This window comes from Phyllobates terribilis, unplaced genomic scaffold (assembly GCF_046119375.1).
Source record: "Phyllobates terribilis strain yellow unplaced genomic scaffold, ASM4611937v1 Scaffold_11__3_contigs__length_659146591, whole genome shotgun sequence".
In the NCBI taxonomy this organism is placed as follows: Eukaryota; Metazoa; Chordata; class Amphibia; order Anura; family Dendrobatidae; genus Phyllobates; species Phyllobates terribilis.
This window is the reverse complement of record NW_027362771.1, coordinates 603051399-603063558: the sequence shown is the minus strand read 5'-3', so window position 1 is coordinate 603063558 and position 12160 is coordinate 603051399. Positions and strand designations below refer to the sequence as shown.

Here is a 12160-nt window from a genome sequence, read left to right as displayed (position 1 = left end):
CTTTTCACTTTGATCATAGCATTGTCATCTTTGAAACCATAAGAAAAAAGGGTTCATTAATAGATTCTAAATTTTAAACTGGAAATCCCTGCATTCCCAATATCAAGATGTTCATTCGTCCTTGTTTATGTCTTTTTCAGTCTATAAGTAAAAGTAGCAAATTTCGAGAAGGTGTGCCACGATTTCTTCATGCAATTTTTAAGTGAGTTATATTATGGGCGGAAAGTTTCTTTTCATATGACCTCGTGGCGCAAGGGTAGCACGTCTGACTCCAGATCAGAAGGTTGCGTGTTCAAATCACGTCGGGGTCAAAAAAACTTATTCATAACTTAACCCATGTATGGATTAAAATTGAAGCTGTGTTGCTATGTGTATGAAAAATGTCTTTTAGTTGAATGTTATAAATTAATATCTTATAAACAATTATTTGATGAGAAAAATCATAGGGAAGCGAAATCAAAACATTGAATATTTAAGGCACGTTGGGATATCTTTTCACTTTGATCATAGCATTGTCATCTTTGAATCCATAAGAAAAAAGGGTTCTTTACTAGACTCTAAATTTTAAACTGGAATACCCTCCATTCCCAATACCAAGATATTCATTCGTCCTTGTTTATGTCTTTTTCAGTCTGTTAGTAAAAGTAGCAAATTTCGAGGTGTGCCACGATTTCTTCATGCACTTTTTAAGTGAATTATGGGCGGAAAGTTTCTTTCCGTATGATCTTGTGGTGCAACAGTGACGCGTCTGACTCCAGATCAGAAGGTTGAATGTTCAAATCACACCAGGGTCAAGCAAATTTCTCATTACTTAACCCATGTCTGGATTAAAATTGAAACTGTGTTGCTATCTGTCAGCGCAGTGTCTAAAAAAGTGTCTTTTAGTTGAATGTTATAGATTAATATCTTATAAACAATTCTTTCATGAGAAAAATCATCGTGAAACGAAATCAAAACATTGAATATTTAATGCATTTCGGGATCTTTTTTCACTTTGATCACAGCATTGTCAACTTTGAAACCATAAGAAAAAAGGGTTTATTAATAGATTCTAAATTTTAAACTGGAAATCCCTGCATTCCCAATATCAAGATGTTCATTCATCCTTGTTTATGTCTTTTTCAGTCTGTAAGTAAAAATAGCAAATTTCGAGAAAGTGTGCCACAATTTCTTCATGCAATTTTTAAGTTAGTTATATTATGGGCGGAAAGTTTCTTTTCATATGACCTCGTGGAGCAACAGTAGCGCGTCTGACTCCAGATCAGAAGGTTGCGTGTTCAAATCATGTCAAGGTCAAAATACTTTTTCATAACTTAACCCATGTCTGGATTAAAATTGAAGCTGTGTTGCTATCTGTCAGCACAGTGTCTGAAAAAGTGTCTTTTAGTTGAATGTTATAGATTAATATCTCATAAACAATTATTTGATGAGAAAAATAATCAGGAAGCAAAATCAAAACATTGAATATTTAAGGCACGTCGGGATCTCCTTTCACTTTGATCATAGCATTGTCATCTTTGAATCCATAAGAAAAAAGGGTTCTTCACTAGACTCTAAATTTTAAACTGGAAAACCCTCCATTCCCAATATCAAGATATTCATTCGTCCTTGTTTATGTCATTATCAGTCTGTGAGCAAAAGTAACAAATATCGAGAAGGTTTGCGCGATTTCTTCATACACTTTTCATGTGAATTATGGGCGGAAAGCTTCTATTCGTATGATCTTGTGGTGCAACGGTAGCGCGTCTGACTCTAGATCAGAAGTTTTCGTGTTCAAATCACGCCATGGTCAAGCAAATTTTTCATTACTTAACCCATGTCTGGATTAAAATTGAAACTGTGTTGCTATCTGTCAGCGCAGTGTCTAAAAAAGTGTCTTTTAGTTGAATATTATAGATTAATATCTTATAAACAATTCTTTGATGAGAAAAATCATCTTGAAACGAAATCAAAACATTGAATATTTAATGCATTTCGGGATCTCTTTTCACTTTGATCATAGCATTGTAATCTTTGAAACCATAAGAAAAAAGGGTTCATTAATAGATTCTAAATTTTAAACTGGAAATCCCTGCATTCCCAATATCAAGATGTTCATTCATCCTTGTTTATGTCTTTTTCAGTCTGTAAGTAAAAATAGCAAATTTCGAGAAAGTGTGCCACGATTTCTTCATGCAATTTTTAAGTTAGTTATATTATGGGCGGAAAGCTTCTTTTCATATGACCTCGTGGAGCAACAGTAGCGCGTCTGACTCCAGATCAGAAGGTTGCGTGTTCAAATCATGTCAAGGTCAAAATACTTTTTCATAACTTAACCCATGTCTGGATTAAAATTGAAGCTGTGTTGCTATCTGTCAGCACAGTGTCTGAAAAAGTGTCTTTTAGTTGAATGTTATAGATTAATATCTCATAAACAATTATTTGATGAGAAAAATAATCAGGAAGCAAAATCAAAACATTGAATATTTAAGGCACGTCGGGATCTCCTTTCACTTTGATCATAGCATTGTCATCTTTGAATCCATAAGAAAAAAGGGTTCTTTACTAGACTCTAAATTTTAAACTGGAAAACCCTCCATTCCCAATATCAAGATATTCATTCGTCCTTGTTTATGTCATTATCAGTCTGTGAGCAAAAGTAACAAATATCGAGAAGGTTTGCGCGATTTCTTCATACACTTTTCATGTGAATTATGGGCGGAAAGCTTCTTTTCGTATGATCTTGTGGTGCAACGGTAGCGCGTCTGACTGTAGATAAGAAGTTTTCGTGTTCAAATCACGCCAGGGTCAAGCAACTTTTTCATTACTTAACCCATGTCTGGATTAAAATTGATACTGTGTTGCTATCTGTCAGCGCAGTGTCTAAAAAAGTGTCTTTTAGTTGAATGTTATAGATTAATATCTTATAAACAATTCTTTCATGAGAAAATCATCGTGAAATGAAATCAAAACATTGAATATTTAATGTATTTCGGGATCTCTTTTCACTTTGATCATAGCATTGTCATCTTTGAAACCATAAGAAAAAAGGGTTCATTAATAGATTCTAAATTTTAAACTGGAAATCTCTGCATTCCCAATATCAAGATGTTCATTCGTCCTTGTTTATGTCTTTTTCAGTCTGTAAGTAAAAGTAGCAAATTTCGAGAAGGTGTGCCACGATTTCTTCATGCAATTTTTAAGTGAGTTATATTATGGGCTGAAAGTTTCTTTTCATATGACCTCGTGGCGCAAGGGTAGCGCGTCTGACTCCAGATCAGAAGGTTGCGTGTTCAAATCACGTCGGGGTCAAAAACACTTTTTCATAACTTAACCCATGTCTGGATTAAAATTGAAGCTGTGTTGCTATGTGTATGAAAAATGTCTTTTAGTTGAATGTTATAAATTAATATCTTATAAACAATTATTTGATGAGAAAAATCATAGGGAAGCGAAATCAAAACATTGAATATTTAAGGCACGTTGGGATCTCTTTTCACTTTGATCATAGCATTGTCATCTTTGAATCCATAAGAAAAAAGGGTTCTTTACTAGACTCTAAATTTTAAACTGGAAAACCCTCCATTCCCAATACCAAGATATTCATTCGTCCTTGTTTATGTCTTTTTCAGTCTGTTAGTAAAAGTAGCAAATTTCGAGGTGTGCCACGATTTCTTCATGCACTTTTTAAGTGAATTATGGGCGTAAAGTTTCATTCCGTATGATATTGTGGTGCAACAGTGACGCGTCTGACTCCACATCAGAAGGTTGCGTGTTCAAATCATGTGAAGGTCAAAATACTTTTTCATAACTTAACCCATGTCTGGATAAAAATTGAAGCTGTGTTGCTATCTGTCAGCACAGTGTCTGAAAAAGTGTCTTTTAGTTGAATGTTATAGATTAATATCTCATAAACAATTATTTGATGAGAAAAATAATCAGGAAGCAAAATCAAAACATTGAATATTTAAGGAACGTCGGGATCTCCTTTCACTTTGATCATAGCATTGTCATCTTTGAATCCATAAGAAAAAAGGGTTCTTTACTAGACTCTAAATTTTAAACTGGAAAACCCTCCATTCCCAATATCAAGATATTCATTCGTCCTTGTTTATGTCATTTTCAGTCTGTGAGCAAAAGTAACAAATTTCGAGAAGGTTTGCCCGATTTCTTCATACACTTTTCATGTGAATTATGGGCGGAAAGCTTCTATTCGTATGATCTTGTGGTGCAACGGTAGCGCGTCTGACTCTAGATCAGAAGTTTTCGTGTTCAAATCACGCCATGGTCAAGCAACTTTTTCATTACTTAACCCATGTCTGGATTAAAATTGAAACTGTGTTGCTATCTGTCAGCGCAGTGTCTAAAAAAGTGTCTTTTAGTTGAATATTATAGATTAATATCTTATAAACAATTCTTTGATGAGAAAAATCATCTTGAAACGAAATCAAAACATTGAATATTTAATGCATTTCGGGATCTCTTTTCACTTTGATCATAGCATTGTAATCTTTGAAACCATAAGAAAAAAGGGTTCATTAACAGATTCTAAATTTTAAACTGGAAATCCCTGCATTCCCAATATCAAGATGTTCATTCATCCTTGTTAATGTCTTTTTCAGTCTGTAAGTAAAAGTAGCAAATTTCGAGAAAGTGTGCCATGATTTCTTCATGCAATTTTTAAGTGAGTTATATTATGGGCGGAAAGTTTCTTTTCATATGACCTCGTGGAGCAACTGTAGCGCGTCTGACTCCAGATCAGAAGGTTGCGTGTTCAAATCATGTCGAGGTCAAAATACTTTTTCATAACTTAACCCATGTCTGGATTAAAATTGAAGCTGTGTTGCTATCTGTCAGCACAGTGTCTGAAAAAGTGTCTTTTAGTTGAATGTTATAGATTAATATCTCATAAACAATTATTTGATGAGAAAAATAATCAGGAAGCAAAATCAAAACATTGAATATTTAAGGCACGTCGGGATCTCCTTTCACTTTGATCATAGCATTGTCATCTTTGAATCCATAAGAAAAAAGGGTTCTTTACTAGACTCTAAATTTTAAACTGGAAAACCCTCCATTCCCAATACCAAGATATTCATTCGTCCTTGTTTATGTCTTTTTCAGTCTGTTAGTAAAAGTAGCAAATTTCGAGGTGTGCCACGATTTCTTCATGCACATTTTAAGTGAATTATGGGCGGAACGTTTCTTTCCGTATGATCTTGTGGTGCAACAGTGACGCGTCTGACTCCAGATCAGAAGGTTGCGTGTTCAAATCACGCCAGGGTCAAGTAACTTCTTCGTTACTTAACCCATGTCTGGATTAAAATTGAAACTGTGTTGCTATCTGTCAGCGCAGTGTCTAAAAAAGTGTCTTTTAGTTGAATGTTATAGATTAATATCTTATAAACAATTCTTTCATGAGAAAAATCATCGTGAAACGAAATCAAAACATTGAATATTTAATGCATTTCCGGATCTCTTTTCACTTTGATCATAGCATTGTCATCTTTGAAACCATAAGAAAAAAGGGTTCATTAATAGATTCTAAATTTTAAACTGGAAATCCCTGCATTCCCAATATCAAGATGTTCATTCGTCCTTGTTTATGTCTTTTTCAGTCTGTAAGTAAAAGTAGCAAATTTCGAGAAGGTGTGCCACGATTTCTTCATGCAATTTTTAAGTGAGTTATATTATGGGCGGAAAGTTTCTTTTCATATGACCTCGTGGCGCAAGGGTAGCGCGTCTGACTCCAGATCAGAAGGTTGCGTGTTCAAATCACGTCGGGGTCAAAAACACTTTTTCATAACTTAACCCATGTCTGGATTAAAATTGAAGCTGTGTTGCTATGTGTATGAAAAATGTCTTTTAGTTGAATGTTATAAATTAATATCTTATAAACAATTATTTGATGAGAAAAATCATAGGGAAGCGAAATCAAAACATTGAATATTTAAGGCACGTTGGGATCTCTTTTCACTTTGATCATAGCATTGTCATCTTTGAATCCATAAGAAAAAAGGGTTCTTTACTAGACTCTAAATTTTAAACTGGAAAACCCTCCATTCCCAATACCAAGATATTCATTCGTCCTTGTTTATGTCTTTTTCAGTCTGTTAGTAAAAGTAGCAAATTTCGAGGTGTGCCACGATTTCTTCATGCACTTTTTAAGTGAATTATGGGCGTAAAGTTTCATTCCGTATGATATTGTGGTGCAACAGTGACGCGTCTGACTCCACATCAGAAGGTTGCGTGTTCAAATCATGTCAAGGTCAAAATACTTTTTCATAACTTAACCCATGTCTGGATAAAAATTGAAGCTGTGTTGCTATCTGTCAGCACAGTGTCTGAAAAAGTGTCTTTTAGTTGAATGTTATAGATTAATATCTCATAAACAATTATTTGATGAGAAAAATAATCAGGAAGCAAAATCAAAACATTGAATATTTAAGGAACGTCGGGATCTCCTTTCACTTTGATCATAGCATTGTCATCTTTGAATCCATAAGAAAAAAGGGTTCTTTACTAGACTCTAAATTTTAAACTGGAAAACCCTCCATTCCCAATATCAAGATATTCATTCGTCCTTGTTTATGTCATTTTCAGTCTGTGAGCAAAAGTAACAAATTTCGAGAAGGTTTGCCCGATTTCTTCATACACTTTTCATGTGAATTATGGGCGGAAAGCTTCTATTTGTATGATCTTGTGGTGCAACGGTAGCGCGTCTGACTCTAGATCAGAAGTTTTCGTGTTCAAATCACGCCATGGTCAAGCAACTTTTTCATTACTTAACCCATGTCTGGATTAAAATTGAAACTGTGTTGCTATCTGTCAGCGCAGTGTCTAAAAAAGTGTCTTTTAGTTGAATATTATAGATTAATATCTTATAAACAATTCTTTGATGAGAAAAATCATCTTGAAACGAAATCAAAACATTGAATATTTAATGCATTTCGGGATCTCTTTTCACTTTGATCATAGCATTGTAATCTTTGAAACCATAAGAAAAAAGGGTTCATTAACAGATTCTAAATTTTAAACTGGAAATCCCTGCATTCCCAATATCAAGATGTTCATTCATCCTTGTTAATGTCTTTTTCAGTCTGTAAGTAAAAGTAGCAAATTTCGAGAAAGTGTGCCATGATTTCTTCATGCAATTTTTAAGTGAGTTATATTATGGGCGGAAAGTTTCTTTTCATATGACCTCGTGGAGCAACTGTAGCGCGTCTGACTCCAGATCAGAAGGTTGCGTGTTCAAATCATGTCGAGGTCAAAATACTTTTTCATAACTTAACCCATGTCTGGATTAAAATTGAAGCTGTGTTGCTATCTGTCAGCACAGTGTCTGAAAAAGTGTCTTTTAGTTGAATGTTATAGATTAATATCTCATAAACAATTATTTGATGAGAAAAATAATCAGGAAGCAAAATCAAAACATTGAATATTTAAGGCACGTCGGGATCTCCTTTCACTTTGATCATAGCATTGTCATCTTTGAATCCATAAGAAAAAAGGGTTCTTTACTAGACTCTAAATTTTAAACTGGAAAACCCTCCATTCCCAATACCAAGATATTCATTCGTCCTTGTTTATGTCTTTTTCAGTCTGTTAGTAAAAGTAGCAAATTTCGAGGTGTGCCACGATTTCTTCATGCACATTTTAAGTGAATTATGGGCGGAACGTTTCTTTCCGTATGATCTTGTGGTGCAACAGTGACGCGTCTGACTCCAGATCAGAAGGTTGCGTGTTCAAATCACGCCAGGGTCAAGCAACTTTTTCATTACTTAACCCATGTCTGGATTAAAATTGATACTGTGTTGCTATCTGTCAGCGCAGTGTCTAAAAAAGTGTCTTTTAGTTGAATGTTATAGATTAATATCTTATAAACAATTCTTTCATGAGAAAATCATCGTGAAATGAAATCAAAACATTGAATATTTAATGTATTTCGGGATCTCTTTTCACTTTGATCATAGCATTGTCATCTTTGAAACCATAAGAAAAAAGGGTTCATTAATAGATTCTAAATTTTAAACTGGAAATCTCTGCATTCCCAATATCAAGATGTTCATTCGTCCTTGTTTATGTCTTTTTCAGTCTGTAAGTAAAAGTAGCAAATTTCGAGAAGGTGTGCCACGATTTCTTCATGCAATTTTTAAGTGAGTTATATTATGGGCTGAAAGTTTCTTTTCATATGACCTCGTGGCGCAAGGGTAGCGCGTCTGACTCCAGATCAGAAGGTTGTGTGTTCAAATCACGTCGGGGTCAAAAACACTTTTTCATAACTTAACCCATGTCTGGATTAAAATTGAAGCTGTGTTGCTATGTGTATGAAAAATGTCTTTTAGTTGAATGTTATAAATTAATATCTTATAAACAATTATTTGATGAGAAAAATCATAGGGAAGCGAAATCAAAACATTGAATATTTAAGGCACGTTGGGATCTCTTTTCACTTTGATCATAGCATTGTCATCTTTGAATCCATAAGAAAAAAGGGTTCTTTACTAGACTCTAAATTTTAAACTGGAAAACCCTCCATTCCCAATACCAATATATTCATTCGTCCTTGTTTATGTCTTTTTCAGTCTGTTAGTAAAAGTAGCAAATTTTGAGGTGTGCCACGATTTCTTCATGCACTTTTTAAGTGAATTATGGGCGTAAAGTTTCATTCCGTATGATATTGTGGTGCAACAGTGACGCGTCTGACTCCACATCAGAAGGTTGCGTGTTCAAATCATGTCAAGGTCAAAATACTTTTTCATAACTTAACCCATGTCTGGATAAAAATTGAAGCTGTGTTGCTATCTGTCAGCACAGTGTCTGAAAAAGTGTCTTTTAGTTGAATGTTATAGATTAATATCTCATAAACAATTATTTGATGAGAAAAATAATCAGGAAGCAAAATCAAAACATTGAATATTTAAGGCACGTCGGGATCTCTTTCACTTTGATCATAGCATTGTCATCTTTGAATCCATAAGAAAAAAGGGTTCTTTACTAGACTCTAAATTTTAAACTGGAAAACCCTCCATTCCCAATATCAAGATATTCATTCGTCCTTGTTTATGTCATTTTCAGTCTGTGAGCAAAAGTAACAAATTTCGAGAAGGTTTGCCCGATTTCTTCATACACTTTTCATGTGAATTATGGGCGGAAAGCTTCTATTCGTATGATCTTGTGGTGCAACGGTAGCGCGTCTGACTCTAGATCAGAAGTTTTCGTGTTCAAATCACGCCATGGTCAAGCAACTTTTTCATTACTTAACCCATGTCTGGATTAAAATTGAAACTGTGTTGCTATCTGTCAGCGCAGTGTCTAAAAAAGTGTCTTTTAGTTGAATATTATAGATTAATATCTTATAAACAATTCTTTGATGAGAAAAATCATCTTGAAACGAAATCAAAACATTGAATATTTAATGCATTTCGGGATCTCTTTTCACTTTGATCATAGCATTGTAATCTTTGAAACCATAAGAAAAAAGGGTTCATTAACAGATTCTAAATTTTAAACTGGAAATCCCTGCATTCCCAATATCAAGATGTTCATTCATCCTTGTTAATGTCTTTTTCAGTCTGTAAGTAAAAGTAGCAAATTTCGAGAAAGTGTGCCATGATTTCTTCATGCAATTTTTAAGTGAGTTATATTATGGGCGGAAAGTTTCTTTTCATATGACCTCGTGGAGCAACTGTAGCGCGTCTGACTCCAGATCAGAAGGTTGCGTGTTCAAATCATGTCGAGGTCAAAATACTTTTTCATAACTTAACCCATGTCTGGATTAAAATTGAAGCTGTGTTGCTATCTGTCAGCACAGTGTCTGAAAAAGTGTCTTTTAGTTGAATGTTATAGATTAATATCTCATAAACAATTATTTGATGAGAAAAATAATCAGGAAGCAAAATCAAAACATTGAATATTTAAGGCACGTCGGGATCTCCTTTCACTTTGATCATAGCATTGTCATCTTTGAATCCATAAGAAAAAAGGGTTCTTTACTAGACTCTAAATTTTAAACTGGAAAACCCTCCATTCCCAATATCAAGATATTCATTCGTCCTTGTTTATGTCATTATCAGTCTGTGAACAAAAGTAACAAATATCGAGAAGGTTTGCGCGATTTCTTCATACACTTTTCATGTGAATTATGGGCGGAAAGCTTCTTTTCGTATGATCTTGTGGTGCAACGGTAGCGCGTCTGACTGTAGATCAGAAGTTTTCGTGTTCAAATCACGCCAGGGTCAAGCAACTTTTTCATTACTTAACCCATGTCTGGATTAAAATTGATACTGTGTTGCTATCTGTCAGCGCAGTGTCTAAAAAAGTGTCTTTTAGTTGAATGTTATAGATTAATATCTTATAAACAATTCTTTCATGAGAAAATCATCGTGAAATGAAATCAAAACATTGAATATTTAATGTATTTCGGGATCTCTTTTCACTTTGATCATAGCATTGTCATCTTTGAAACCATAAGAAAAAAGGGTTCATTAATAGATTCTAAATTTTAAACTGGAAATCTCTGCATTCCCAATATCAAGATGTTCATTCGTCATTGTTTATGTCTTTTTCAGTCTGTAAGTAAAAGTAGCAAATTTCGAGAAGGTGTGCCACGATTTCTTCATGCAATTTTTAAGTGAGTTATATTATGGGCTGAAAGTTTCTTTTCATATGACCTCGTGGCGCAAGGGTAGCGCGTCTGACTCCAGATCAGAAGGTTGCGTGTTCAAATCACGTCGGGGTCAAAAACACTTTTTCATAACTTAACCCATGTCTGGATTAAAATTGAAGCTGTGTTGCTATGTGTATGAAAAATGTCTTTTAGTTGAATGTTATAAATTAATATCTTATAAACAATTATTTGATGAGAAAAATCATAGGGAAGCGAAATCAAAACATTGAATATTTAAGGCACGTTGGGATCTCTTTTCACTTTGATCATAGCATTGTCATCTTTGAATCCATAAGAAAAAAGGGTTCTTTACTAGACTCTAAATTTTAAACTGGAAAACCCTCCATTCCCAATACCAAGATATTCATTCGTCCTTGTTTATGTCTTTTTCAGTCTGTTAGTAAAAGTAGCAAATTTCGAGGTGTGCCACGATTTCTTCATGCACTTTTTAAGTGAATTATGGGCGTAAAGTTTCATTCCGTATGATATTGTGGTGCAACAGTGACGCGTCTGACTCCACATCAGAAGGTTGCGTGTTCAAATCATGTGAAGGTCAAAATACTTTTTCATAACTTAACCCATGTCTGGATAAAAATTGAAGCTGTGTTGCTATCTGTCAGCACAGTGTCTGAAAAAGTGTCTTTTAGTTGAATGTTATAGATTAATATCTCATAAACAATTATTTGATGAGAAAAATAATCAGGAAGCAAAATCAAAACATTGAATATTTAAGGAACGTCGGGATCTCCTTTCACTTTGATCATAGCATTGTCATCTTTGAATCCATAAGAAAAAAGGGTTCTTTACTAGACTCTAAATTTTAAACTGGAAAACCCTCCATTCCCAATATCAAGATATTCATTCGTCCTTGTTTATGTCATTTTCAGTCTGTGAGCAAAAGTAACAAATTTCGAGAAGGTTTGCCCGATTTCTTCATACACTTTTCATGTGAATTATGGGCGGAAAGCTTCTATTCGTATGATCTTGTGGTGCAACGGTAGCGCGTCTGACTCTAGATCAGAAGTTTTCGTGTTCAAATCACGCCATGGTCAAGCAACTTTTTCATTACTTAACCCATGTCTGGATTAAAATTGAAACTGTGTTGCTATCTGTCAGCGCAGTGTCTAAAAAAGTGTCTTTTAGTTGAATATTATAGATTAATATCTTATAAACAATTCTTTGATGAGAAAAATCATCTTGAAACGAAATCAAAACATTGAATATTTAATGCATTTCGGGATCTCTTTTCACTTTGATCATAGCATTGTAATCTTTGAAACCATAAGAAAAAAGGGTTCATTAACAGATTCTAAATTTTAAACTGGAAATCCCTGCATTCCCAATATCAAGATGTTCATTCATCCTTGTTAATGTCTTTTTCAGTCTGTAAGTAAAAGTAGCAAATTTCGAGAAAGTGTGCCATGATTTCTTCATGCAATTTTTAAGTGAGTTATATTATGGGCGGAAAGTTTCTTTTCATATGACCTCGTGGAGCAACTGTAGCGCGTCTGA

The 12160-nt window shown here is 34.3% G+C and overlaps 5 non-coding genes across 5 annotated transcripts; all 5 read left to right on the top strand.

Moving 5' to 3' along the window:
- The first annotated feature begins 239 nt into the window (after positions 1-239).
- On the top strand, positions 240-311 carry TRNAW-CCA (transfer RNA tryptophan (anticodon CCA)). Its single transcript has one exon. It is a non-coding gene; the product is annotated as a tRNA-Trp (tRNA).
- Positions 312-3219: 2908 nt separating this feature from the next.
- TRNAW-CCA (transfer RNA tryptophan (anticodon CCA)) lies at positions 3220-3291 on the top strand. The gene has a single exon. It is a non-coding gene; the product is annotated as a tRNA-Trp (tRNA).
- A 2405-nt stretch (positions 3292-5696) lies between these two features.
- TRNAW-CCA (transfer RNA tryptophan (anticodon CCA)) lies at positions 5697-5768 on the top strand. Its single transcript has one exon. It is a non-coding gene; the product is annotated as a tRNA-Trp (tRNA).
- A 2404-nt stretch (positions 5769-8172) lies between these two features.
- Positions 8173-8244, top strand: TRNAW-CCA (transfer RNA tryptophan (anticodon CCA)). The gene has a single exon. It is a non-coding gene; the product is annotated as a tRNA-Trp (tRNA).
- Positions 8245-10649: 2405 nt separating this feature from the next.
- TRNAW-CCA (transfer RNA tryptophan (anticodon CCA)) lies at positions 10650-10721 on the top strand. Its single transcript has one exon. It is a non-coding gene; the product is annotated as a tRNA-Trp (tRNA).
- The last annotated feature ends 1439 nt before the right edge of the window (positions 10722-12160 follow it).